This window comes from Ascaphus truei, chromosome 1 (assembly GCF_040206685.1).
Source record: "Ascaphus truei isolate aAscTru1 chromosome 1, aAscTru1.hap1, whole genome shotgun sequence".
NCBI lineage: Eukaryota > Metazoa > Chordata > Amphibia > Anura > Ascaphidae > Ascaphus > Ascaphus truei.
Window position 1 is genome coordinate 59,298,321 of NC_134483.1, and position 24,480 is coordinate 59,322,800.

The window sequence follows — 24,480 nt, forward strand, 5'->3', positions numbered from 1 at the left end:
GCTTCCTGTGTTCTGGGGGAAACAGGGCTACATAACATATATATCCTATAAAACTTTGAAACACACAAAGCCTTGGTAATTTTATTTTGTGTCTGTGGTCCCTACCACAAACAATCATCAACAGGAGAGTGTTTATAGCCATAGCAGGTGTTTCTTTAATTATACTTGTATATCATAACAGGTAGAAAGAAATAATTAATGACAATAATGTACATTAAAAGTTGTAAAATATGAATATATATATATATATATATACAGTGTTCGACAAATCACCCAAAAATCTACTCGCCCACCCAAAAAATCTACTCGCCCATAGCCACGCCCCTAGCCACGCCCCTAGCCACGCCCCTAGCGAATATAAGTGACTATCAGCAAATACAAATGAATGCAGCCGTTCCCTACCTGTCTTCTGAGTTAGGGGGGATTCTAATCAGATCTGGAACAAAGAAATTTAGAAATTATTTTAAAACCTCAATACATTCTTATGTGTAGACCGCTGACTACTTGTTTGACTGGGTGACTGACTGAGTGACTGAGTGACAGGGTGAGTGACTGAATGGGTGACTGACTGAGTGACTGAATGGGTGACTGACTGAGTGACAGGGTGAGTGACTGACAGGGTGAGTGACTGACAGGGTGAGTGACTGACTGGGTAACTGACTGACTGGGTGAGTGACTGACTGAATGGGTGAGTGACTGAATGGGTGAGTGGGTGAGTGACTGACTGAGTGACTAACTGACTGGGTGAGTGACTGACTGGGTTACTGACTGGGTGAGTGAATGACTGACTGAGTGACTGGGTGTGTGACTGGCTGACTGGGTGAGTGACTGGGTGTGTGTGACTGGGTAACTGGCTGAGTGACTGAATGGGTGACTGACTGAGTGACAGGGTGAGTGACTGACTGGGTGAGTGACTGGGTAACTGACTGACTGGGTGAGTGACTGACTGAATGGGTGAGTGACTGAATGGGTGAGTGGGTGAGTGACTGACTGAGTGACAGGGTGAGTGACTGACTGGGTTACTGACTGACTGGGTGAGTGACTGACTGAGTGACAGAGTTACTGACTGACTGGGTGAGTGGCTGACTGAGTGACAGGGTGAGTGACTGACTGGGTTACTGACTGACTGACTGGGTAACTGACTGACTGGGTGAGTGACTGACTGGGTGAGTGACTGACTGAGTGACTGACTGACTGAGTGACTGACTGACTGAGTGACTGACTGAGTGACTGACTGAGTGACTGACTGGGTGACTGACTGGGTTACTGACTGACTGGGTTACTGACTGGGTTGCTGACTGGGTTGCTGACTGGGTTACTGACTGACTGGGTTACTGACTGACTAGGTTACTGACTGACTGGGTTACTGACTGACTGGGTTACTGACTGACTGGGATACTGACTGACTGACTGGGTGTAGAATGGGACAAATACATTAGGAATAACTGTAGACAGCATAAGAAATTGTTACAATCAACCAAAACAATGTTTTATTTAGCAGTGTATGCGGCCGGGAGCACCACCCTTTTGGCACCTCCCGTCTGGCGCCCCCCCCCCCCCCAAAGACCCTCTTTATAGTTTTAATTATAACCTGCCTTTTTATTTTTTGGATGGGCTAAAATCCTAACTGAGAAAGGCTGGGCAGGCCGGCATTCCCCCCCCCCCCCATACCTCACTTAGGCGTAGTGGAAGCTTTGTGAAGGTGGCAGGGTGGGTGGGAAGCACGTCCCCAGCGGGCTCCCCATGGGACAGTCAGCCCCGCCATGGCCGCCACTGCCCTGCTCCCCTCGCCGGCATGTCCTGCACGGCATGAAGCTAGTGGTCGGGGTGCAGACCGGCAAATCCCCCCCCCCCACCTCATGCGGCGGCTGCGCCGTCATGAAGATAGCTGGGTTTAATGTAATCTTTGGGGAGGCGGCAGGGTGGGGGGGCGGCAGGGTGGGGGGGAGGCACACTGTCCCATGCACACACACACACACCCATGCATACACACACACCCATGCATACACACACACCCATACACACACACACCCATGCCCACACCCTTGCACACACAGACACACACACACACCCATGCCCACGCCCATGCACACACACCCACCCATACATACACAAACACACACCCATGCACACCCATGCACACACACACACACACACACACACCCATGCCCACACCCATGCACACACACACACACACACACACACACACACACCCATGCCCACACCCACACACACACACCCATGCACACACACACACACACACACACATACACCCATGCATACACAAACACACACCCATGCACACACACACACACACCCATGCACACACACACACACACACACACACACACACACACACACACCCATGCACACACACACACACACACACACACACACACACACACACACACACACACACACACACACACACACACACACACACACACACACACACACACACCATGCCCACACCCACACACACACACACCCATGCACACACACACATACACCCATGCATACACAAACACACACCCATGCACACACACACACACACACCCATGCACACACACACACACATGCCCACACCCATGCACACACCCACATACACATGCCCACACCCATACACACACACACACACACACCAATGCATACACACACGGGACGCCGTGACAGGCCGAGAAGGGGGGGACACCCCCACTGCAATCTGCTGGCCCGCGCCGGACCACGTGACAGGCCGAGAAGGGGGGACACCCCCACGACAATCTGCTGGCCCGCGCCGGACCACGTGACAGGCCGAGAAGGGGGGACACCCCCACGACAATCTGCTGGCCCGCGCCGGACCACGTGACATGCCGAGAAGGGGGGACACCCCCACGACAATCTGCTGGCCCGCGCCGGACCACGTGACATTCCGAGAAGGGGGGGACACCCCACTGCAATCTGCTGGCCCGCGCCGGACCACGTGACATGCCGAGAAGGGGGGGACACCCCCACTGCAATCTGCTGCCCCCGGGACATGCCGAGAAGGGGGGGACACCCCCACGACAATCTGCTGGCCAAGTTAAGCGGGGACATGCCGAGAAGGGGGGGACACCCCACGACAATCTGCTGGCCAAGTTAAGCGGGGACAGGGAGAGAAGGGGGAACAGGGAGAGAAGGGGGAACAGGGAGAGAAGGGGGAACAGGGAGAGAAGGCGGAACAGGGAGAGAAGGGGGAACAGGGAGAGTAAGGGGGCTTGCAGGGCAGGAGTAAGGGGGCTTGCAGGGAAGCAGCAGAGGGGCCGCAAGACGGAGGATTGGAGTGTACTTACTTACTCTCCAAGAGATCTCCGGCCGGAAAGAATGACTGCTCGTTGGGGGCAGGCTCTTATAGAGCCTGGCCGCGCGCCCACAAAGCCTGGGAGCGTGCGCCAATCAGAAGTCAGGTAGGGGGAGGTTTTTTTTTTCAGCGCGAACAGGTAAAATTTTCAGCGCGAACGGGGGAAATTTAAAAAAACAAGCACGTGTTCTGCTTGGACCAATATTTACTCGCCTGGGGGTTAAATCCACCCGCCCCGGGCGTGTAAATGTATAGGATTGTCGAACACTGTATATATATATATGTATATATATATATATATATATATATATATATATGTATATATTGTGACATAGTCCAAAGATGTTAGGCAGCTTTCTGCCCCATTTTAGAGCAGAAAGTGCAGGAATAGTTACAAATGATCCGTTCCACAGCTTCCCATTACCTCAGGCAGCTGGATGGAAAATCCAGACCACAGATTACAATGGCTCTAGTTCTCCCTCACCTGCTCTTCTAATCACATGCACAGGTATTTAGAGCAGAGAGGTTTTGCATTTCACTCTCTCTCCTTGGAGCCTGGGGGCTGGGGGTGTCGCTACTCTCCTGCATCCAGTATCGAGGTTGACGGCCTCTCCACGTATGACAGTACCAGAGGATTTGCCTGGACTCCACGAACAGATAAGACAAAACAAATGATTACTGCTGTTGCTAAAAGACTGTGCTGTATCTTGTGTCCCTAAATGAGAGAGCATTGTTTTAAGCTGGGGAACCAGTTTAGTTGGCCAGCAGCTGTTAGAGAGACTGATTCTGATGTGTAGTTAGATCCCTGAAAGGGATAGGATTTGCTTATATGATTTTGGTTTCTTTTTACTTGAAATAACAGTGTGGGAAATATTGTAACACTGAAATGTGTGAACTGCTGAATGAAAGTATCTGAGTACCTCTAACCTACACATGTTAAAGCTGCAGTACCTTACTTGGATGAAAATAAAGCAGGCAGAAGCCTGAGTTAAGCAGCATAATACTTTGCATGATCCTGTTTGTTGTATAATTAACCCTAGAAGACTGTGTCGGGAAGAACCCAGACAGACGTCAGCACTACAAAAGAGGGGCGTTTGTCACAATATATATATATATATATATATATATATATATATATATATATATATATATATATATATATATATATCCAGGAGAGCCTTCTGATTCAAAATCTAAATTGTATCATGCCAGCTGTCCTGACACAGTGATACATCACTTAGGCTGCCCTTATAAGTACTCGCTACAGCAACTGCGATGTCGTGTAGCGCCGTAGCAAGTACATGCCAATAATCGCGGGTGCCCATAGTGGCCATGACCCTGACGGCGCTGCAGAGCGATGGGGCGGTCGCAATCGCCGGTAGTCAAAGGATTTGGACTTTTTCAGCGATCGTCGCGTGACGCCAGCGGCACGTGAGCGGTTCAGCCAATGAGGGCGCACCGCTCAGAGCCACGCCTCCGCCACATTCCAGGTCGCCCTCTGGTCTCCTGCACCAGAGTGCAGGAATCACTATTGCGACGGCTGACGTCGCACGGTTGCGTCGCTGACACCGTAGCTCTTAGTATACAGTAAGCGTAGTCTAAGGCATCTGAACTTGTATTACAGTCTTACATATTTACTATATATATATATACGCATTGTTTAAATAAAATATGCTTTTTACATACTGTAGTCATTCAGCACTAATGTGTATGTTGCATGGTGATTTTCATGAGCAGAAATGGTGCATTAGCATAAGCTAACATTGTAATTTCTCAGGGCATCAATACATTACTTGATCATAATAAAGACAGATATGTTCCATTAAAATGTGAAGCATTTCTTGCTAGAATTGGCAGCAATGTGTGGCCTTCAGGAAGAAAGAAGGTTCAATGACATGTGGCACAGAACCCTTACAAATCCTAAGGCTTGTCCTATAGTGGGTGCGAATGCGTGTGCATGTGACGCACGCATTTTGTGTGTATGTTGTGAGCGAAGGTACTGTGTGTGTGTGTGTTTATGTGTGTATAGATTGTGTGAGTTAATAATGTATTAAATAATATTTTTAAAATAGAAAAAAAACATGTTGCACAATAAAAACCATTTTTATTTCTCCAACTTTGACACATACACACACACATACACACATACACACACACAAACATACACACACACACACATACACACATACATAAATTTCAGCGGCGGTAGCGGCGCAAAATCTTTCTTTTCCCTGTCTTCCCCCCTGTCGGCCGGCTCCACGCTCATTGCCGTGTGCGCACACGGCACCATTATAGAAAGGCTGACTAACCACAGCCAATTATAAGTGACGCGTGCGGCCACTATATAACAGCCCTAAGGTGTAAAGAGGCGCTGCCAATGTGACTTTGTTGGTAACAGTGATCGACGTGTGATGGTACGGTACTGCGGAGTACTGAATACCGTTACTTTTTTAATTGACAATGCCAGAGTACCATTACTTCTTGAGTTACACACTTACAGTACCTATTAATATTGAAAGATTATTTCCAAGGATATACATTGTATAAATATTTCCGTATATGGTCCCAAAAAAATTAATTTCCCCCAATATTTAACAAATACATAATTTGCTTGTCAGGCACTGCACCATTATTTTTTCTAATCCCTTTGACCAATGGTGGGGGAAAACCTTTAACATGTCCTGAATAAGGCAGAAACTAAATAAATACCTCCTTTTATTTGACCATTTGGGATGGGTAGTGTTTTAACGGTCTAGGACATTTTGAGGCGGCCAAATCTCCCCCGGCGTTTACCCACAAGTGACCTCGCAGGGATCCTCTGCTGCTGGGATCCTCTGCTGCAGGGATCCTCGGCTGCAAGGATCCTCCGCTGCAGGGATCCTCCCCTGCTGAGGTCAGTCCCTAAACTTAGCCCTAAAACCACCTAATGTTAACCCCTAAGGCTGCGGCCACGCTGGCGCTGACCGCGCTCATGCTTGACAGCGGTGATGTCACCAGCTCTCCAAACATGAGCGCCGGGTGTCCTGTCTATTTGTAAGTGCGAGCGTGGGGGCATTAGGGGCATGTTGAGTGAGCTTAAAACTTTCTTTTTTTACGTCTCCCTAAGCGCCAAGCTTGGGAAAGCGTGCTGGGACGGGAAAAGTTAAATTGCAGGAAATAAACTCGGCAAGCGCCGCGCGCTCAGCGCTAACGTGGACGCAGCCTAATGCTAACGCACCTCATACCCTAAAAGCCCTAAAGTTAACCCCCTCCCCTAGCCACCAAACCCCCTAAAGACCCCTTAAGGTCTGAAATGAAGTAATGGGAGTGTAAACAAATCTCTACTTAGTGGTCATAAGAAGCTTCAACTAGTCCTGTCCCCAGGATATGACCTGATGCACTCACTGCTGCTACTGTCCTGCAATGGCCAATACTTTCCTCTAGAGGGAGCTTTGAAGTCCCAGCAAAGTGACACGCACCAGCCTCCAGCTTCCCCCGACCAGCTACATACAGCTGCCAGGCAGGCGCTGAGCTTTCCGTGCCTCACCCTCATCCCCCACCCTCATTCCCGGCGCCTGCAGGGAGCGCGGGACAGCACGGCTCTCCCCGGGAGCAATGAGGAGCATGAGTTTCCAGCCCGTGCAGACATAGCCACAGACTGGCAGAGGCAGCAGAGAGACTGACTGAGAGCAGCCGCAGCCCCCGGGCAGGGATAGTGTGCAGAGTGTGACAGCTGAGACAAGGGGGAGGGGAAGGGGGAATGGGAGCTTGTTGATCAGCAGACAGCAGCAGTCCGCAGAGCTGTCCCCAGGACCTCGGTGCAAACATCAGGTCTGCAAGCTTCCTTTGCAGAAGGTACGTTGGCAAACCATGCAACACCCTCTATCCTGACAGCTCCCTTTCCCTGCACGTCTCTGCCTATCCCAGGAGAAGTTGTTTCCTGCTGGAAGTGATGTCCTGGAATAGTGTGTGTGTGAATCTGGGAGATAGAGGGACTGCAGAAGTGCACTTTCATTATTTTCTCCTCCTATCATTTCTTTATTTTCATCCCCAAAAGTTCTATATCCACAACTGTGCCAGCAAACTACAACTTAATCTACTGCAGAGAGAACTTTTTATAGCAGAGAGAACTTTTTAATAGCTGGCAATGAGAAGCCAGAACTCTCCATACTGTATATGCTCAGGACAGAAATGCACCCATTATACAGCGCTGGCGTTGAGGTTGGTAGCACATTTACCTGCTCTGTTGGGTTGTGTGTGCTCGTAAAGGAAATCTGAAGTTGGTGAGCTTGTGCTTTGGGTGCAGCAGTGATTGTCTGTGAGTTATAATGGGCACATACTGTGCTGTGCTGGGTGCACAGTTGTCCTGTTGAAGTTGCTTTGCCAGACAGAGAAGTACATTCAGTTCTTGGCTGCGGTGCTACTGTAAGTGGTCTACACACCTTGATATCCTACAAAGTATCTCATTAAATAGCATTCGTGAAATAATATATTAATGTTCTTTTTAGGGTATATACAGTATGTCTGTTCATGTATTGTCATGTGTATAGTGTATATATATTTAACAGCGTTGGGTGAATATGAAGAAGACAGTCTGTATTTTGTATGCAAGCTCTGTGAGTTTCTGCTGGCAGCTGTACGAGCCTGATTGTACAGGTATATAGTACTCCTTTTTTTATTTTATTAATGTTATTTTCTTGATTTAGTGCTGCTAGTGTTCACTGTACAATAGGCACCGTGAAACCCGTAGGGTTTACGAACTATTTGGGGCAATTGAGCAAGGGAAATGAACACTGGTTCAGGGTTTTAAACTCTGACCTCCCACTTCAGATGCCAGCGCATAAGCTGCTCCTCGCTTGTATATGATTTCATTCTTGGTGAAGTATATTGTGTCAAACTGTCACCTCTAATTATTAATGCAAACATTTTTTTATTTACTTAGTCACTGAAGTGATACCTTATTGTAGAATGATGTTTAACTCCATTCAATGCTGGGAGTCAGAAACGAGGGGTTTAACATGCACTGTGAGCACTTCCAGCTATGACAACTTTAAATCAAGATTCAGTAGAAAAGCAGTGTACCAAATTCCCAGCGGGTATAATTATAATACTGCACCTTATAGCATTTATAATAGCAGCAAAAAACGTTACTTTTCTGACTTAATGTAGATCTCCATGTAACTCCAACTAACAGGTCACCTGCAATGATTATATGTAGTGTGCAATCATTGTAAATACAGAAGCTTCACTATACAGTACTTGAAAATGAGAGGTAACTCTCAATGCATTACTTCCTGGTAAAATATTTTATAAATAAATACTACATTCCATGGACTTCAGCAGTCAGATCTTTTCCCTTTTCTGCATCTTTGCTTCTTATTGAGCCATATTGATATAGAAAATCTGTACAATTCAAAATATTTTTAAATATATACAATGAGAGAGAGGGTTATGTCAATTTGGAATGTGAGAGCAGGATTAAAACGCTATAATAGTTGGTGTTTACTATATACATATGCAGCTTAAGACAACATATGTTATTTTAGATCATAGTAAAACATTTCTGCAGTTCTGCAATGCATATTTTGCATTTTTCTGATTGAGTACATACCCAAGAGTGCCTTCTGACTCAAAGTCTAAATTGTATCATGAAAGCTGTCCTGACAGTGATACATCTGTAAGGCATCAGAACTTGTCTTACAGTTGTCATTCTTAAAATGAACAGCAATTTATATCCTTTTAACCTACAATGCATTTTATGATCCTTATCTGGTAACTTAACATGTTTTTAAACTAAATATGAGAAAGTCTCAAGGTTGGGCTCTTGCCTGCTTAATTTTGCCAGATTTCAAAGTAAAAGACTTTTCCTTTTTTTTTGTGTAATGTCCTTGGATGTCTGTGCTGGAAATCTCAGCAATTTGGCAAGCTTTCTTAAAGATGTAAGCTGTATTCAGCTAAACTATTTCTGTTTGTTTTCACAGCTAAAACAAAGATCAGTAACAATATTTTGAAGGATTTGTGGTATCTGTTCTTATTTTGTCTATATCTTCTCAGATTTATAATGCCAGGTACATAGATTACATGTTACTACATGCACATTATAGGTTTGCATGTGGCAATCTCCCTGTCGCCCCCCATTTCTAAGCGTGAATAAATGCCATCGGGGTGAAGGTGCAAATGTGCAAAACTTTCACATGATGTTGCAAATCATGCAAGATTTGCCATTTTATTCATCACGGAAATAGCAGTGGCTGGTGATGGTGGTTAGTTTGCAGGTGATTAGCCAAGCATTAAAGAGGCAGTCCAGGCGGCAGTTTAAAAAATAATTGTTTTCATATATGCAACCTTTGATTACCTTTATTGAAAACAAATTACCAAAGCTGCCGATCGATTAGTTCTTCCGTGATTGATCAGCAAAGATCCCGCCTCCCAGGGTTCACTAAATGGCTGCCTTTCCATTTCAAATCAATCCTCCAGTCAGTGTAACTCAGTGTAACTCATCAGCTACAATGTATGTTACTAAGGTAACATTATCTATTGTTACAGTTTGCAACTCCACTTACTGGGAACATTGGCAACAAATTATCACAAACAGGAAAGTTTTGCAGAGTATACATCTGTTTCCTGATGAGAGGGGGTCTGTCTTTAGAGATATGTGTGAATGAAAGCCTGTTATCTTTACAGTTTCTTTCAAAGTTGATCACGTCCTACATTGTGAAATTATGTATTAATTTGGAAAATGTTTCGATTTGATGTTTTTTTTTTGTAAATTTGCAAGGGGTTCTACGTTGACCTCTGTTGTAATTTTTTTAACGACAGTGAATTAACCCCTTTGCTGCCGGCAGAAATGGCAAAGCATTTCTTTTGACAACAGAGGGGGAAATAATTCAGCCGTGATCACTGAAATCTTGGAACTGTTTCTGCATTCTTTCCTCAGCAAGGTATTCTCCCCGAGTCAGCTGCTAACAAGAAGTTTGTATTGGATATTTTTTTTTTTCTTTTGCAGTTATGCTGTTCAGGCTAAATTTGTAATGCTGGTAAACAGAAAAATCTTAAAAGCAAAAATCCCTATTTTTTTTTAAAGATCTTTTATTTTTAATGAACTTAAACCGGGGGCTCCCCCAGAGCTGCTCCGCTGTCCCCCGACCCTCGAGATTCTCTTGGATGTCAAGATATTTGTCATTTTTGTTTGTGTGCTGGAGTGACATTAAAAAAAAAAAATACAAATAGGGTTGTGGGGTCACCAGTAGAAAGTCCTGGTGTCACCTCCCGACGATATTCCAGCTTTCTTCTGGCTGCTGGAGCGAAGCTGACTTTGGGCGCCATGCAGGGTCTGCCAGGAAAGTACTCCTTTCCAGCTGGACAAACTACTTATATTGGGACCCGATGTGTTCCCTGGATGTAGGGGAACCACAGATTATCTTCAAGGTACCCCCCCAGTTTAAGTAATATAAACAATTTCCTTCCCCCAAAAACCCAAACAAGTAACACAGACGTTCAGTTCTGAAACTCCTATCAATCTTAGCAAAGGTGATATAAAGCATACACTTTAGTGCAGTTTCTGTATGGGCGGTGAAGAGGTATTTCCTTTTCCAAACGAAACAGCAGCACTGCAATATCCCAAGTGAAAAACAGTGCATGGGAAAATGTCACTTAATGCAGAAGGACAGCGATGTTTCCCCTGCATGTCACAGGGCTACTACTTCTATTGAAAGGTTTATTATAAGGTTTAGGGGCAGACCCCCATAGCCCAACATCCAACATGGTCGCAGTTAAAATAAAAAAAATTTAAGCAGTATCTTCATCATACAATATGTTTTGCTTTGTGTGATTGCACCGTTCAAATAGAGATACATCGGGAATATTCATCGTTTAAATGTGCTCAACTACCAATATAATAGGTAGAAAAACATATATATTTTTTAAATAATTTCAGTTCTCAGTATCCATTTTATTGCCGTACAAAGTAACTCTAATTTTACTCTAGGTATTTATACTTTCATGTTTTAGATTTGTGGGATCGACCAAAACGGGTGATATTTATTACATGCCACTTTATCCCAGATTGGTTATATGTTCCTATGTGGGGTTGTGACCTACAATTTGTTGCGTTTTAAATATTATTATGTTACAGTTGAAAATATAAATAATGTTGAAAATATAACATTTATTTTTGTGTTGGTGGAAGCATGGATTAATACAGACAAACTGTCATAAAGAAAATATTAGCTATTTTTGCATGATAAATACAAAGACCATTTAAAATAATGTAACACAAATGATAATTGATGTTTAATTAGTAGTTCATTAAAGTCAATTTTGACATCAAACATTTGAAATTCTGGTAGGTAATTATTATTATTATTTTTTAAATATAGCCCCATTCTGTTTGTAAAGCTCATGTGCTAACAATTGTCATTTTTGATGATATTTTTTTTTCATATCTGCCCATTTGTATTTTTTAGATTAGGTGTGACTATGAGCAAGGAAACATACCTAACTACGTACTAACTACGTACATAAGACAGTGATAGTAGCATATATGTTTTTGAGTGCTTCCAGCGGTAAATGCAAATGCTCCATGAGAAACACGCCCTTGGAATACAAATCAGCTCAAGAAGCGATTAATATTTCCAAACTGCTTCTATTCATATTCAGGTGATAAGGATAAGATACATCTGTATCAGTATGTGACATGGCTGCAGAAAGCAGTAGCAGAAATCAGTGAGAATATTGCACGATACAGAGGTAGAGAAAATATTGCAAACATGCATTGCACTGGGCAAAAAATAGAGAGGTGAACTGCAGCATAATATTTATATATATATATATATATATAAGGTCGAAACAGCTGTCTGTGGGTGGGTTTTCTGGCTATGCACCTTAACCCTGGCTGTGCTCAAAGCTGTGACCATGCAGCAAGCTTAAGCCTATAGGGAACCATGTTAAAAATGTTTTTTGAAGCAAAAAGTGGCACTGTGTGCTCATTTGCATGTCATTTCCCATAATCCCTTGCTGCAGTGGAAGTGCTGTGTGCTGGGTGATAATGGTGAAAGGCGGGGTTGCAGACCTGCCTAAGACATGCAGATGAGCATTCAGTTGTACACTGGCGACACACTTTATTCGAGCTCGGCTAGTCCCACGAATTCGGGTATACCCGGGTGTATTGAGGTTTGTGACTGTTTTCTGCCCGAGTGCATTGAGGTATTTTCCAGGCAGGGATTGAAGCATTTTATTCCCGCTGGCTGCAATACTGCACAGTATATATATATACTGCATTACAATTCATGAATTTATGCCATCTGGTAGACACGCGAAGCATTGCAGCCTATTAAATCCTAATCATTATCATTTAACAGATCAGCCGCCCGTCAGCCAGGCATGAACCCAGGCTGGGAAGGCAAACACAACGGGGCTTGTCAGAGGTGAGGAGCGGCGCATTCCAGGTATCTGCCAGGTACAAACTGGGTATTTGCTCGAATAAAGTGTGTCGGTGCAGTATTTACATTTGCATATATATATATATATATATATATATATATATATATATATATATATATATATATATATATATATAGAAATATTACTGTATGCTCATTTGCATGTCTTAGACAGGTCTGCAACCCTGCCTTACACCATTATCACCCAGCACACAGCACTTCCACTGCAGCAAGGGATTCTGGGAAATGACATGCATATATATATATATATATATATATATATATATATATATATATATATATATATATATATATCATTATTATTATTATTATTATTATTGATCCATGGTTAAAACGGAGACAGAAGAAACCTCCTACGCGTTTCCCGCTTACAAGCGCTTTATCAAGGAGTAGAAATCCAACATTCTATAAACACGCATTCCTTGTCTCCTACCTGATGACTTCATACGTAGACGTAATGCGGCGTCACTCACGCAATGATGTCATGCGTAGAGCGCAGAATAAACAGTACTAATAAACACATTGACTATTTCAAATTAACAACCATACGGAGGTAGAAAGGAACAAGTGGTAAAAAGACGCAGTGGTCAGACGCTAGAGACATGCAATGCTATTGCATAATGGGAGCTCTGTGTGCTCACATGACTTGCACAGTAATTACCATCCCAGAGTGAATATTTGACACTCCATTCTGTTGAAGTTGTGTAAGTGATGTAGCCACAGCAAACATACATCATTAATATTAGATACTGCAGTTATTTATTTTTAAAGATACAGATGTAGGCTACTGTACGTATGCAGCAGAACATATTATCGCATTGTGGAGTGTTATTTACTGTTCTGTATTTCCAGACATTTAACTCTGTGTCAAACGTAAGAATTGATTTAATCAAGCGTGATATTTTTAATGCCGGATTCTTAGTCATACAGTGTAAACTCCTTCAAATACATTGTGGGTATAATGAACAAAAAGGGATATAACTGCCAAAGAAGAAGATAATGAAACATTTATAGTGAGCACATTAATTTATTTCTCTTTTAACTTCTCTGTTGAAAGCGTATGCTGCATATTCAAACAGAGCACTCTTATGTGGCAACTACCAAAAAGAGAAAGTGTTCCTTGTTTGCACTCTTAGGGGCCTAGTTACTAAACTTCGATCATTTACTTAACGCGGGTTAAGTGCACTTTACAAGTGATATTGCCTGCGTAGCTATTCACAAAGCTTCTATAAAATGGCAATATAGCCTGAAAACGGCTTTTTAATGAGCATTAGCACTCTTGCTATAACAAGCCGTGGGGTAGCTGAAAAAATGTCCAAACTCGCATTTTTTGCTTGTAACTGCTATTCACAAAGCACATCGCGGATTAAACACTCACATATTTTTTTAGCATCACCTAAAGGGTGAAGATCTCAGAATCACGATTTGCATGTGATGGAGTTTATTTTATTTTTACTAAATAGGTTTGAATCTGGGGTCTCCGGAGCTGACCTGCATTCATTTCAGCTTCAGAGACCCCCGGCTTCAATCCTAGGTAATTAAAATAAAATTACAGCCCAGCTTAGTGGCTAACCGCTAAGGTAATGAAGGAGTTAGCTCCTCCCACAACCCTCTCAGGAAGCCTAACCACCCACCCTGGGGCAACTACAAGCTTCACCCACCCCCTCTAACACCAACAAACAGGTTTAAACTATTTAACCCCTTCATTACCTTCATGCTTAGCCACCAAGATAATGAAGGTGTGTTTTAATTTTTATACCATAGGATTAAAGCAGGGGGTCTCCGGAGCTGAAACACATTAATTTCAGGTCCAGGGATCCCTGCTTCCTGAGTTACAGGCCCCGGGTATGGGCTGCTGGTATCTCCTATCAGTGTACATTTCCCACGTTGCGTGACCGGGATCTTTAAACTTCAGGGAGATACAGGCACACCATTCCGGAGCCTGTACCTTGGGAAGCAGGGGGTCCCCAGACCTGAAACGAATGCAGTTCAGCCCCGAAGACCCCCTGCTTCGATCCTACGTTATTAAAATGTAAACTGCACGATCGCATGTAAGAGCTGTACAGGGAGATGCAGCTTCTCTCTGCGCAGCTCTTCAAGACTGCAGGAGTGAAATGGAATGTTACATTCATTTCGCTCGTTAAGCCACTACAAATTAGTGCGGTATGGAATTTTTTTACCAAACGCTAAAAAAAATTGATTTTTCTTCGTGAATACCGTTTTTACACAGATTTCATAGCGTTTGGTAGGAACATGCAAACATATTCGATAATGCAATTCATTTTTTGAAGTTTCGTGAATAGGCCCCTTAGTTACAAATGTATTAAACACGTTTTTATTTTAAAAAGCAGACAAAATGTGTTAAAAACTTTTACACGGGTCTGGAGGAAAATGACATGGAAACTACAAAACAATTTTGGAACACTGATGAGAATAGATGTCTTGATATACAGTACGTACTTTCATAAACTGTAAAACAAGTGGAGTTGTATATATGGTCAGGTCATACTTGTGAAAAAAGGTATACAGTATTGGTAAAAACTTTAGAGAGTTAAGTCCTGTTATGAGGGGTATTGCTAACAACTTTATACCCCCTTGGTTGTCTCAAAGAGAACCCTAAGCAGATGTTGCAAAGAGGGGAATAAGTGTTTGTTGCTGTGATGTTATAATGTGACGCCTATATTTGTAACACATTTAATTACTGCAAACATTATTACATGCAGCTTAACATCATCACCTCTACCAACGACACACTTAGTGTTTATAATTACATTTCCTCAGGCCGTTTGTATGGGAAGTTTGAGTGGGCACTAGATGGAGGAATTTCATCTATCTATTTATTGCTGCGTGTGACATAATTAAGTGGTGATATTATTTAATCGCCCAAACACTATTTACAGTATATTGCTTATTACGGCTATCCTCACTAGTCACTACTTCTAACCTACTACCTTCATCTAATCTAGCATCTAGACCTTGTATGGGCTTAATGTTTTCAAACTTGTATGTGCGCATTATTGTGAGTAATTAATTTACTATTCTATTTGACTGTATCCTGATCTGCCATCTGTTAGGCCTGCTATATGGGAATTTTGTGCTCCATATTCAATTAGTGAATGTGGAGTTTTAGTAAATAATTGCTGGTATCCAATACATAAGGTCACCCATTTAATAGTGGGATAGACTAAACCAACAACTGTATATTTGTAGTCGAACTGTATAGTGTATATATATTACTTATCCATCCTTTATATCTCTGTCTGTACATTTAGCAATTGGCCATGGATTTATTCTACTAATGTAACTTATTTTTAATACATTTCATATAAAATGGTTTTAATTTAAAATTAACCCATCACCGTATTGAGTGCATTCATTAGGGACGTCTTTTCTTTATGTGTATAATGTATATTTGTGTGTTTTATATTATCTGGGTGGAACTGCCACTTCACATCTGGGTTTAGCCAGCGGCACTATAAGAATGGCATTACCACATGTGCAGTCGGCCACAGAAAAGGCGTCTTAAGGAGAGACGAAACGCGTAGTGAGCAGTGCACATGAGGGTAAAGAGTTTGTTTAGTTCACTGGAGTCCTACAGTGATCATTGGGCTTTCCATCTACTCACCGCTCAACATGGATACGTTTGGGCAGTTTACATCACCACCATATGGATTGACTTTATCTTTTAACTTTTATATGATATGCAACAAGTGGTTTACCCAGCAAACTTACTTTTTTTGTGAAAGGACCAACTGAATTATAATTTTGATATTGTTTTTGAGATGTGATGTCTCCATTTTTGTTTATGTATCTGGAGAATATCTTTAAAACATTTGGGATATCATTAGCTGCATTTCCATGAAAGTTTATATGCATGCGAGAGATGAAAACCTTTTAGCTGGTTATAGAAATATACCATAATATTTTGTATGCACGCTTACCAGTATTGACCTCTGGCTAGAAGGGAGATGATCACTCATTGTCAACGAGTGTTGGGTAGGACGATATAGATCTATGAGTGAATTAGATGATAAGTCTGGGGACACTCAAAATTCTAGGTTGCCTTCAGTATAGAGGTTTGATGAAATGTATGGTCCCAGTCGCTCTTTTTTCTATCATGTGATACTTCTGTGCGTTACATGGCCCTGATAACTAACATTGATTTATATCAATGGGTTCAGGCAAGTTTGCCAAGTGTAATGAGGCTAATTTTGACCGGCTTGCTCCTATGCTTGAATGACACATTAATATCTGTCTCTTGCCACCTCCTAAACATGCAACTGTTATGAATATCTATTCGTTCTTCTAACAAATTGCTGTCAGGCCCATGATATCGGCATGTTTAATAAATGTACTCTTTTTGGAAAAACTTTCTTAGCCACGCCTCCTGAAGCCTCCAAAGAATGTCTTTGAAGATACATTTAAAAGGGTCTTGTTTAATCTAGTGTCGGAAAAGCCATATTTCAACCCCTGCTGGCAAAAACAGATGCCCTTATCTCTAGATCCTATCAGTCGTATACACTAGACCTGAAAACGTGTTTAACAGGCCATAAAAACAATTCTTGGATTTTTAAGACAATTTGTAACCAACGTTAACCTCTTGTGTGCCAGATTAATTAAAATACTTACAGTAATATCTTCTCCCATATTTATTACAGTCATAAAGGACCAAAGCAGGATATTCTTGTGTTTAAAATTTACTCTCACCAGCAGGGAAATCCCATGATGGAAAAATTGATTCCAAAGAAATATACAGTATAAAAGCAATCAAACGTAGACACTATTCATTACTATGTGATTCTCACCGCGATTGTTATGCATGTGGGCAACAACTCTTCATCAATAATAAACTTGTCACCAGTTCTATATAACAGTACACTGTTTGATTTTGTAACTTTTCTGCCTATCTTGTCCTTGCATTACTGCTATTCCGTCCACATTTCATCATTCTAATAAAATACATTATCAGCTATCCCAGGGGCCCTACTGAAGTGAACATCTAAGGCTTGTTAGAGGTGGAGCAAAGCAGCATAGATATACACTTTATATGTTTTTTTTAATTAATACCTTATTTGTGCTCATATGGACTTATGTTAACAATCTGCTATCTACATGTAACACTGCCCCCCCACCCCCCGCACACCTCCCTCTGAGAGATCCACTGCTGTTACTGTTACTAATGTTAGTGTGGTGCTGAGGCATGCTGCCGCCGAGAGGATGCAACATAGGGGATTATGCACAAAGCAGTGAGAAGTGTTTTTAAGTGAGATAAATGCTTTATGGCGCAATTTATGGCACAATTTTTTTTAGCAACGACTGTGTTTTGATGATAAAAAGCCTTTTAAGAGCGATACTGCGGTGTTATCACTGCTTTGTGAATCGCGCTGCACGCAATATTGAGAAATAAAGGCATTTATCTCACTTAAAAACACTTATCACTGCTTTGTGCATAACCCCCTTAGTTTGCAACTTTTGCAGATTTTACACTTGCAAACCCATTCGGTCTGCTGCTTCTGGCGGGAGCGCCATTTTGTAGCACAGAACATAGGGCACAGGCCACCACACGGTATGTGCGATCACACATACGGTACACAGGATCCCTGCCACCTACCACAGAGCCTGTCCCTTTTCACTCCTTCAACCCCCCATTATGAAAGTCTAGAGTCTGCCAGGTACCCAATCTTCACAGCCACTGTAATAGATTGTCCCTTGTCAGCAGTTATCAATTTGGGGTACACACTTCCAGGATAATTTCCACTGGAACATAGAATTTAGCAAAGTGGGGGTCACGTTACTGACGGGCATCACATTCCGGTACGACTCCCCCACAGCACAGAGTACATGCCGTAAAATGGTGCTAGTTTGATGTACCACACTGTTTGCCCCCTCTGAGGGTCAGGGTGCTGCCGGGTGCCCCATTCCTCAACAATCACTGCAGCAGTAAGGGGCAACAGGACAGGCTTTTGGGGTTCTCTGGTTCTGTATCTTCATTGCTTCAGCGCCTCCAGCTGTGATGGGCTCCTGGGGTGAAGGATGTCAACTCCCACCACATCACTCCTTATCCCTACTGCCCAGGAACTGACACCCAGGCAGAGGTATAGTGAACAGATAGATTTATTGTGCATCACTGCAGCTGTTTATTGCAGCTTAGGTGTTGATGTCCAAAGTCCCAGGACTTCTGGATAGTGCTTACCCTGGTAGTATGGGGCCTTGAGTCTTGATGGTCCCCAGGCCGAAAGGCATGCTTTCCCCCAATGGGGAAGACTGACAGCCTTTGTGCTCTCTTCTCCTCCCAGCACAAGACTACCTAACTTTGCTACTCTCACTTGGAAGTCTCTGGAAGGGGCGGGCTCATGGACTGTACCTATCTTTGATAGGCTGTACACAGGCCATGAGTCACCACCTTACTTCCTTCACTTACAAGTGGAGAAAAAGGGAGGTCACTGGCCTATAGATTAACCTGTTACTGTCTGGAGTTAACATGACTTACATAACTGATACACTATGTGGGGAAAGAAAGGTATTATGGGATATACCCTGTTACATACGCATCCCACCTCTCAAATGAATCCAGACGACCAAATCTTTACATTTAAGTAGATAGCCAGAGGAGAAAATGAACATGGTATGTGGAATGTGAAAATAGAGACCATTGGTTAGCACAAAGAATGGTGTAAGTGCCAGCATAATTAAGATTGAAATCCATGCAAGTTTGAATACACTCATACTGTATATTCATGTTAAAATCATAGTATAAATTAATTTGATGGAAAAAATATGATGGGGTTGAGCAGAATTGTAAGGGGGGAACATGAGAGCCAATTTAAAGACGCTGGAAGAAGGGGTGAGTCAGATGTTCTCTAAAGCAAGCATTACAGATCAGCTAGAAAATGATATGCAATGAAGGACTCCGTATATGAAGCAATTATTTTATTTTTACCTTTTATGTTATTTTTTTATCAAACTTAACCAGGTCCGTTATTGCTATGAATCATTGGAACTAATCTTATCTTCCTTTTTACTAATCGTGTCCCCAAAAAAACAGACAGTTTGATGTAATGTCATGTTGACTTCACAGAAGATGAACAATACTAAAGAGAAGCAGATTTAACAACCTCTGTACTGACAGGTGAAATTTGTGCTGATTTAAAATGGTTATTTTTTTCCCAGACAACTCCCCCGTTGGATTCCTGTCTGCAGATTTTGGTAAAAACAAATCTGCGGATTGGATTTGCACTAATTCCCCCACCTCTACCCAAAAGCTGCTTTGTTAATTCAGTATTTCATTATAGACAAAAAGAAAAAAACAGCGCCTTACAAGTCCAAAAAAGTGTAAGTCCTGGAAGTCCAATAAGGAATGGAGAAAGTGTCCAAGAAACCCTTCTGATCCTTTACTACCAGATGTTCAGATACAGTTTCGGCCGTGCGCTCCGTGATATGTAAAAAAAAAAACACAGAAAGAAATATAGTGCAATATTGCCAGCAAAAGAATATGGCTAACACTGACTTAAAACATATAACAAAGACTGACACTACATACAAAACAAACTCTACACTGACAATATAACAAACAATAGCAAGGCTGAAATTAAAAAAAACTAATTTAATATAAGAATAAAACAATATAAAATTGCTAATATGCGGATGACAGAGAGACCGCTGGTCCGGTGGGTTAAAACCAGGACCCTACTCACAGGATAGTGGAAGTATACAGGCAATGAATGTCGGCCGCAGAGAGGTAAGAAATCTTCCTCCGGTCACACTGGAGTTTCTTGATAGTGAGATCAGTTAGCGACAAAAATAAGGACCATGCGTGGGGGGGGGCAAAGTAAGCATAGAAACTGAGTCAAATGACTACCTCTACTGGACATCTTTAGGGCTGGTCCCCTGCGGCCCTTGTGAGATCTCATCACCTTTTTGCTTGATTTAAGGGAGAATGCATTGACAGCGCGATCGGAATGTTAATGTAGTGGTGCGCAAAATGGGGGGCGGGCACAAGATTTTCTGGGAGGGGCACGGGAGGTTGCAGAGGCCCTTCGCTCTTCCCCAAAGCATTTAAATTAAATGCTGGGGGACCGCGCAAGGGCTCAGTAACTTCCCTTACCTTGACGGCTTCGAATGACATGTCGCCATTGACAACACGAGGTCTCATGACTCCACAGCGTCATTTGACACCGGAGACAAGGTAAGGGAGGGGTGCACGAGCACAGGGGAGAGCAGGCAGGGGGGCGCAGACTGAAAGATTGCACACCCCTGTGTTAAAGGAGGACTTCCTCTTTCATTAGTTATCTCAGGAAACGGAACACTACACAAGTCCGCAGCTCTCAGGTCATGCTCCTGGCTCTGAATTGCTTAATTTCTTCCCATATTAGATTTTATTTATTTTTATGACCACTGACACTTGGGGCTAAACATTTATACGTACCTAGCACGAGGGAAAACTAACATGTTCAAGCTTTGTTAATTTAAGTATTCAGTCTATGTGTGAGTAAAAAGCACCTTAGAGATGGCCAAATTAGTGTGCCAAATGGCCATTACTGAAATGATCAACAATAGGTGCAGCTATTTCAGTCACTCCGCCTTTCAGACTCCGGACTTCATTGCCATCTTCCATCCAGTCTTTGCTGCATTCGCTCATCTGCAAACCATTTTTGTCTTGTGCATAACCATCCTCAATGAAATCAGCACACAGTGCTTTGATACTCTACTCAAACCACCCTCAGCTGCCTCTCCTTCCTCCATCTCCGCTCAGGACTTTGCTGACTATTTTAAGGAAAAGGTGGAATCCATACGGCAGAACATCCCCTCTGTTTCTTCTTCCCATCCTACACCTCTTCCTAACTCTCCTCCTGCCTTCCTTGACTCTTTTTCCACTGTCTCAGAGGAGGATGTGTCGCTGTTGATCGCCTCCTCTCCCTCTACCACTTGCCCTCTTGACCCCATTCCCTCCCATCTCCTAAAACCTCTAGCTCCTACTATAATCCCTACGCTCACACACATTTTTAACTCCTCCCTCTGCTCTGGAACCTTTCCATCCTCCTTCAAACATGCAACAGTCATACCATTACTCAAGAACAACAAGCTTGACCCTACCTGTCTTTCTAACTATCGACCTGTCTCCCTCCTGCCTTTTGCCTCTAAACTCCTTGAACGTCTTGTATTCTCTCGCTTGCTCCATTTTCTCAACACCTATTCTCTCCTAGACCCTCTACAATCTGGCTTCCGCTCTGCTCACTCCACCGAAACAGCCCTCACTAAAATAACTGACGACCTCCATGCTGCCAAAGACAGAGGTCATTACACTCTGCTCATATTACTCGTCCTCTCTGCAGCATTTGACACAGTGGACCACCCTCTTCTCCTCCACATTCTCCATACTCTAGGTATTCGGAACAAAGCTTTATCCTGGATCTCATCCTACCTCTCCCATCGTACTTTCAGTGTCTCTTCTGCTAACACCTCCTCCTCTATTGATCTCTCTGTGGGGGTACCCCAGGGCTCTGTCCTGGGACCTCTTCTCTTTTCTCTGTACACACTCTCTCTAGGTGACCTAATAACATCTTTTGGGTTTAAATATCACCTCTATGCCGACGACACACAAATATACTTTTCAACACCTGTCCTTACACCTGCTGTACAAACCAAAGTTTCTGAATGTCTCTCTGCTATATCATCCTGGATGGCCCTCCGCCGCCTTAAACTCAACATGGCTAAAACAGAGCTCCTCATACTTCCTCCCAAACCTGGCCCTACTACCTCCTTCCACATTACTGTTGGAACTACAATCATTCACCCAGTAGCCCAAGCACGCTGCCTAGGGGTCACACTCGACTCCTCTCTCACATTCGCCCCTCACATTCAAAACATTTCTAAAACTTGTCGCTTTTTCCTCCGCAATATAACAAAGATACGCCCTTTCCTCTGTTGCTCGACTGCTAAAACTCTGACTCAGGCCCTCATTCTCTCCCGTCTTGATTACTGTAACCTCCTGCTGTCCGGCCTTCCTGCCTCTCACCTGTCTCCCCTACAATCTATCCTAAACGCTGCTGCCAGAATCACTCTACTCTTTCCTAGATCTGTCTCAGCATCTCCCCTCATGAAAACCCTCTCCTGGCTTCCGATCAAATCCCGCATCTCACATTCCATTCTTCTCCTCACTTTTAAAGCTTTACACTCTTCTGCCCCTCCTTACATCTCATCCCTAATTTCTCGTTATGCACCATCCAGACTCTTGCGTTCTTCTCAAGGATGTCTTCTTTCTACCCCCTTTGTATCTAAAGCCCTCTCCCGCCTTAAACCTTTCTCACTTTCTGCCCCACACCTCTGGAATGCCCTTCCCCTCAGTACCCGACTAGCACCCTCTATCCACCTTTAAGACCCACCTTAAGACACACTTGCTTAAAGAAGCATATGAATAGCACTGTGGATATTCTGAACACGATACATAAAGCTTGGCCCCCTGCAGACGCACTTACCAGAACTCCCTCCTACTGTCTCTGTACGTTCTACCTACCAATTAGACTGTAAGCTCCTCGGGGCAGGGACTCCTCTTCCGAAATGTTACTTTTATGTCTAAAGCACTTATTCCCATGATCTGTTATTTATATTATCTGTTATTAATTTGATTACCCCATGTATTACCACTGTGAAGCGCTATGTACATTAATGGCGCTATATAAATAAAGACATACAATACAATACAATACAGTGAACAATGTTCAACATCTAACACATTCTGGCACAGGGTTCTAGATCTCTGAACGATTTCCTGCATGGGTTCACCTCGAGATGACACAGCCCTTTTCAGAAGTATGTCTCCATGGACAGCTTTAGAGTAAGGTCAGAGAGAACGATACAGGAAGAAAGAAATACATACAACTTTTACTTAATTGTTAACTAATCTGGGATTGGACATGTAGGTAAATTCATCTTAGTCAGAAAATAATTTGTTTGAGGAAAACTTTTAAATATTTGAGTAGATTGATGTTTTTGATTTGAGGGAACAATTCCCCGACGGATCCCAACTATTCTTAAATGGATGGGAAGCAGGGGGTCCCTGCAGTAATTTCTACTATGGGTATCCCTAGTTCCCATGATAATTGGGGTTCATGCCCTAACATTACAGTTCAAGAAGGCTTTAAGTGTTAGTGGATGACCACCAGTCAGTATGTCATTACCATCAGGACTTCTCAGAAGCAAACTTGAAAAATTGATTTTCAAATGTAGTTTTGAGAAGTCTTTACTTATACCACCGGATGATAGATAAAGCTTTCTAGACCAGTTTCTAATTGGTGATAGAAAATAGTCCAAATTTCTCTCTTTATCAGCAAAATAAAAATGCCATATGTTTACAATACATTGCTGTGACTTCTTGTATGATTTAAACAAACACAAAATACACCTTGTTTTGATCATATGCAAACAATGTAGACACACAGCTCCCAATTTGGTCTGCAGAGATGACAAGAGAAAACTTAAATATTGTGCCAGCAAAATTTCAATCATTCTGGACAGTTTTCAGCATACGGTAATGTATGTGTTACTCTTTAATGTTTGTAAATAACCCAGATGAATCTCTGTCAGCTCACAATTTGTTTTTTAATAAGTCGGGATACTTTTTTTTTTCTAATTAGACAAACACAATAATTAGTGAAAGTGAATTCCAATATGGCAATGTCGCCGTATAATGGTTCATTGAAACATTTGTATTTAATGTTCATT

General features: G+C 42.7%; 1 protein-coding gene across 5 annotated transcripts in view; it reads left to right on the plus strand.

The window, feature by feature from the left end:
* Positions 1–6,776: 6,776 nt before the first annotated feature.
* Positions 6,777–24,480, plus strand: part of GHR (growth hormone receptor) — a 303,566-nt gene continuing 285,862 nt past the window's right edge. For 4 of the 5 annotated variants that reach the window (XM_075588839.1, XM_075588818.1, XM_075588848.1 and 1 more), the window contains exon 1: positions 6,777–7,153. The gene's annotated coding sequence lies outside the window, so the exon portion shown is untranslated. Of the gene's footprint in view, positions 7,154–7,702; positions 7,724–24,480 lie in introns of those variants that run through there. The other variant, XM_075588829.1, reaches the window with a different exon arrangement.